The following is a 5,805-nucleotide window of genomic DNA, read 5'->3' as shown; positions in this document are numbered from 1 at the left end:
CTTATATTAATATTTATACTTTCATTAAAATTATTTTTAAAAAATGAGATATAACTTGTATTTGTATTACTTAGTAATTTTATTACAACTTTAGATAATGTTAAAAAAAAAGAATAGAGCACGAAAAATACCGCCGAATGTTTGGCAAGAAAGCATGTACATATGTACATATTTCAAGAATGAAAATTATTTTCTGAAAAATACAAGAGAAGAATCCGAAGTTCTCAAGACATTATTTTCGAATGTATTTATGGTACACACACACAAACTGCGTATGTATATGCCCACCTAAAAGTTCTCTTTTTATAAACAGCTCACTCAAGAGCATGGAACATATTTTATATTTCCACCCAAGATTTCTGTTAAGCCAATAGTTTTTACATAAGTTCTACTCTATATTTTTTATTAAGGTGCTTATACCTGACATACCTGTGCTCAGGGGTCTTAAAATGTTTGGGGACTACTCTTCCCATGTGCGAAATTACGTACTCAGTGATTTATCTGTCGAAAAGGAAGTCTGAACATACTACAACTACTATGAAAGACTTCATAAACCAATATTAATGCTGTTGATTAGGCACTTTAAGGTCATGACATCACCTGGGATTGTCTGTTTTAGTCTTCCATTTGCTATAATATATACTTTAAATCATAATCTCCAATTTGCAAAATTTTGCAGGTCGTATTTGTTTGTTGTTAGAATTTGAACAGCTGCGAAGCGTTTTCGACCCGAAATGGAAATATAAATAGCCATGTCTTTCGGCTTCTACGCAAGCTAGTTTCAAGTCCATTCACTTTAATTAAAATTGTACATCAAATAATAAATAATAAAATCGGACGACTATATCACATAGCTCACATAGGAACAATCGAAAAAAAATAACCTTTGCTGTTTTTTAATTTTTTGTTTAATTCTTAGACCTATAGTAATGGTTAATTATTTCAGAACTACGGTTTAAATTTCATCAAAATCGGACGACTATATCATATAGCTCCTATGAAAACAACAAAAATATATAATATTTTTTTAATTTTAAATGTAACTTTTCTATTTTGTAATTTCTTTGTAATAATTTGACAGTTCAGATTTACGCTTTTAATTTTATTCAAATCGATCGAATACTTGAGCTGAATGTCATCAAAAATTTTTTTTTTAACATGTATACGCATATACTTCGAAATTTAGATGCTTTCAAGAATATTTAACTTTTGTTAGCTCCTTTCTTGTCTAAATATTTAGAAGGAATATAAAAAATGAGGACGGAAGCTAACTTCACCAAGAAGAAGTTTTAATACCCTTGCAGAATTTGAAAAACATCAAATACGGCCCTATTTCACCATATTTTTCCTATGGGAGCTATAGGATATAAACGTCCGCTCGGCACGGGCTTTTACCCTGATCAAAGTATGCATGTCATTCAATGTATCCAACCGGATTCGAAACCGTTATCCTTAACCGGTAAAACCGAATCAAAACAGTTACCGAAACATAAACCGATATAATATGTTTTTGCCTAATCGGAACCGTAACCGAAATATATAGCAACCAGAATAACCGTTACCAAAATCGAAACATTTGTACCGGTTCTGTAAAAATATATTCTTCAAAAATGCATAAATTGTAAAACGTCTTAATCATTAAATATGTCAGATCCTGTAAATGCTTTATTTTCAGATAATTTTTGTTACATTTCATATCATAGTAAAACAAAAAGTATATCGAAAAATATATGTTTATTTATACAAAAATTAAGCGACCATAAACAAATGGTGTACTAAGTGGGTAAAAAAAGTGTCGATAAGTAAATAAAATTAATTTGTATACCCTTGCAGAAGGTATTATAATTTCAGTCAGAAATCTCACGGAAACTTTCCGCCAAGCAATTAACTGGCGGATTTAGTTCCGGAAGCACAGGAATTATTTGGTTTAAAATACTTTGCGATAAGTTAAAGTGTAGATGATTTTTTTCCTTAAGAAGTATTAAGAAGAACATTATTGCTTTAAAAATGTTGTTTATAAAAACATATTTGACATACTACAAATTCTTTTGAGACGTATTTTCAGAATCGATTCGATCCTAGAATTCGGCATTTTAGCAATTCCGCCGCCCCTGTTTCAATTTCCGAACGAATTGAAGAAAATGCTGCAAGGGTTGTTATGGTTCGAAAAAAAACAAGTATTTTCTTGAAACTTCTTATTCTTATTACCGCTTAATTTAATGTTCTATTTGTGCAAAACGTATCTCGTTGGGACCTTTTTCATGATCTCTTGCAACTCTGGTTCTCAACACTACTTGTGAAAAGTTCACAACACTGACACCAGCATTAGCTAGCGCTAAACTAGTATACCATTCATCCCATTAGCTGAGGGACACCAGCGGGACAAAATTAAAACGCCTTTTTCAATAGGGGACAGCTGCCAGTCAGCTGATCAGGGACCAAAAGAACGGAAATTTTTCTATGTTAGAGGGAAATCCCAAAATGTTATCAAATTCATTTCCGAGTGAAAACCGGAACAGGTCTGAATATATTTACCAATTTAATTGTGCAGTACAGTTCATAAAACATCAAAGAATAAAGTAAAAATATAATTTAATTTTTTAAATTATTTTGTTATTATACCCTTGCACAGGGTATTATAATTTCACTCAGAAGTTTGCAACGCAGTGAAGCAGACATTTCCGACCCTATAAAGTATATATATTCTTGATCAGCATCACTAGGAGAGTCGAGACATGCCCGTCTGTCCGCCCGTCCGTTTTTACGCAAACTAGTCTCTCAGGAACAAGCCAGATCGGAAGACTACAGCATAAAGCTCCCATAGAAACAATCGGAATCAGAAAAATATCATTAAAATCGGACGAATGTATATAGCTCCCACAAAAACTCAAAATATTAAAAAAAAAAAACAGAAAGGAAGCAAACTTCGGTAAGCCGAAGTTCATATACCCTTGCAGCTATTGCAAAAATTAAATAATCTAGAAAACATTAAAATTATGATTTACTTTGGTATAAGCTTAACAACATTGAAGACATGATGATTTCTAGCTGAATTATTCGACTATGGCTGTGTATGACTATGGCGGCTTTTCCGATTTTAATATAATTAAAAACGTAGTTCTGAACTGTCAAATTCGTCCGATTTTGATGAAATTTAAACCGTAATTCTCAAATATTTAACCACGACTATATGTCGAAGAACTAAAAATATATTAAAAAACAGTAAAGTTATAATTTTTTTTTATTTTTTCTCCGATTGTTCCTATGGGAGCTTCATAGTGATGCGGATCAAGAATATACACTCTTAGAAATTTCTTCTTAAAATCTAGTAAAATCGCCTTTGAATTTTCGCCAAAGGCGAGTCGCCTTCATTTGAAAAAATTTCTTTCTTAAATTAATGATGATTCCTTTCTTCAAACAAGAAATGCAGCTCTTAAACCAAGAAATAAAATTTCTCAAGTCTAGAAATATTATTTCTTAAATCAAGAAAAAATATTTCTTGAATTAAGAAAAAATATTTCTTGAAGCAAGAAAAAATATTTCTTGAAACAAGAAAAAATATTTCCTAAAGCAAAAAAATATATTTCTTAAAAATAAGATAATTTGTCAGAGTTCTACCAGAGGACACGTCGCGACACGAACAGTATTTGTATGAAATGGCAGTCGAAGACATACACTCACTGCCAAGTTTTGACGTGCAAACTACTCACACAAATAAAGCGCGGCACACATGCAATTTAATTTAAACTTTAACTAGGGAGAAGATGATAAAGATAAACATGACTTTTAAAATTCACATTAGAAAATAGTAATGCACAAATAATATCAAAACTTGAAAAAAAAACTCACATTTTCATTTGGTCGACGCCGAGAATCGAACCCAGGCCTTCCGCGCGTGAGTTCGACATTTAAACACTAGGCTATGATCGCACTCAAAGAATGAACGTCAAAAGTAATGACTGTTAAAAAAAATCAACTCAATCATATATTTTCAGAGTTGGTTTAGAATCTGATACTATATATTCAGAAATTGTTTTATTTTATGTATTAGCAATAAAAAGTTGTTAACATTTTAGATAATTTCCTTAAGTTTTTTGCCTGCCTTAACTTTGCTAAGCCCATTAGGACACGTAAGTGATTTCCCTTATTCATCAAATACAAAAAAAAAAGAATCCCGAATCAGATTTACTGATCAGATTTCTGGTCAGGCAACTTAGCCGCTAGGCTACCATTAATCGGCTCAATTAAATGCTGCTTTTCTATATTTGAGGGATACTTCTTTCTTGATCTCAAAGGCGATTTCTCCTTTAAAAACCTAATGAATGACGTTGCTGAGCCGAACGCTCTTTGAGCTTTCGGCAAAGTCATCCGACTGACACCGTTGACTTCGTATTTCACCGTTCTTTTTCTTTCGAATTGCTTTTGTAAGTCAAAGGCTGGTTTTCTATTTTTGAGGGAACTTTATGGAACTCAAAGGCAAATTCTCCTTTAAAAACTAAACAATTTTTGTTGCTGCTGTCGTCCGAAAAAAAACAAAATTAAGTCTTAAAATTAAAAATTAAATCTTAAATCTTAAAATCTTAAATTAAGTCCTATTTTTAAGAAAGTTTTTTTCTTAAAAGCTTACAATCAGAAAGGATTTCCATTTTTAATTAACATTTTTTCTTGAATAAAGAAATTTTTGTCATTGATTCAAAGACAGCCGATTTAAAGGTGAGATTTCTAAATTTTGGAAATATTTTTCTATGAGTGTATATACATTATAAGGTCGGAAATGTCTCCTTCACTGCGTTGCAAACTGAAATTAGAATCCTCTGTACAATATTCAAGACAATTTTGTGATGTTTTTTGACTGTCTGAACGATGAACTTTCACGGTTGCAAAAAGAACAAAAAACAAAATTCAAGCTCTTTGGTGACGCCGGTTGAAACAGTCCTTCTTTTTTCCATGACTTCCTTACCCGGGAGACCCTGCGATTTTCACCGACGGACACATAAAAATGCCAGTCTATGTAGATATTAGAATTTATTTAAGTTTTAGAAAGGAAATGCCATTAATATTAAAATTTATTAATGGAAAGTTTCTTGTTCTTAGGGTTAATTTGGTTTTGAGTGTATGGACTGCAGAATAAGTAGTGAAATTGAAGTGACTTGAATATTTGCACCTAACTCTCTCTCTAACTCTCCTACACCCAGAAAAAATATTTTCTTAAAATTTTAGGAATTTGTGTTCTATTGCCTAAAATTTGTACTTTAGGTAATTGTTGCCTAAAACATGTCCCAGATTAGCTAAAAACCCATGTTTTAAAGTAGAAAATTCAAAGAATCTCCGGCCTAAAATGGAGGTCAAATTCCTAAATTTACAGGCTATAATTTGTTTGGGCTAAGTAATATATACATTGAATTTAAAGGTAAAAATGGACTCTAAACATTTTATTTGAGCAATCATTGTTTAGATGTGATTTCAAAAAAACATTTACTAATTTTAAGCTATCTAATTTATTGTAAAATATTTTTCTTTATTTTTTCTTCGCAATGAACTTCTTCGGAACTAATCTTAAGTTGCATTAAAAACTTTATTAACAATTTAATCTTTATTCTATTTAAAAATTTAATTTTTAATTTAATTAAGAAGAAGTTGTAAATAAAGGCAGAGAAATAGTCGGGGAGAGAACCGCTGAGAGTTTTTAAGCTCTTTAACAGGGCTCTAACAGGTTAACAGGGTGATAATGGACATGCGCGTAAATTTTAGGGGATGCAGGACATCTGAAAGTTTCCAAAAAGCCCGCTCTTTGTAACATTGTTA

Source organism: Drosophila elegans, unplaced genomic scaffold, assembly GCF_018152505.1.
Source record: "Drosophila elegans isolate 14027-0461.03 unplaced genomic scaffold, ASM1815250v1 contig_349, whole genome shotgun sequence".
Taxonomy (NCBI): domain Eukaryota; kingdom Metazoa; phylum Arthropoda; class Insecta; order Diptera; family Drosophilidae; genus Drosophila; species Drosophila elegans.
The sequence above is the reverse complement of the archived record's forward strand: the minus strand, read 5'-3'. Positions refer to the sequence as shown.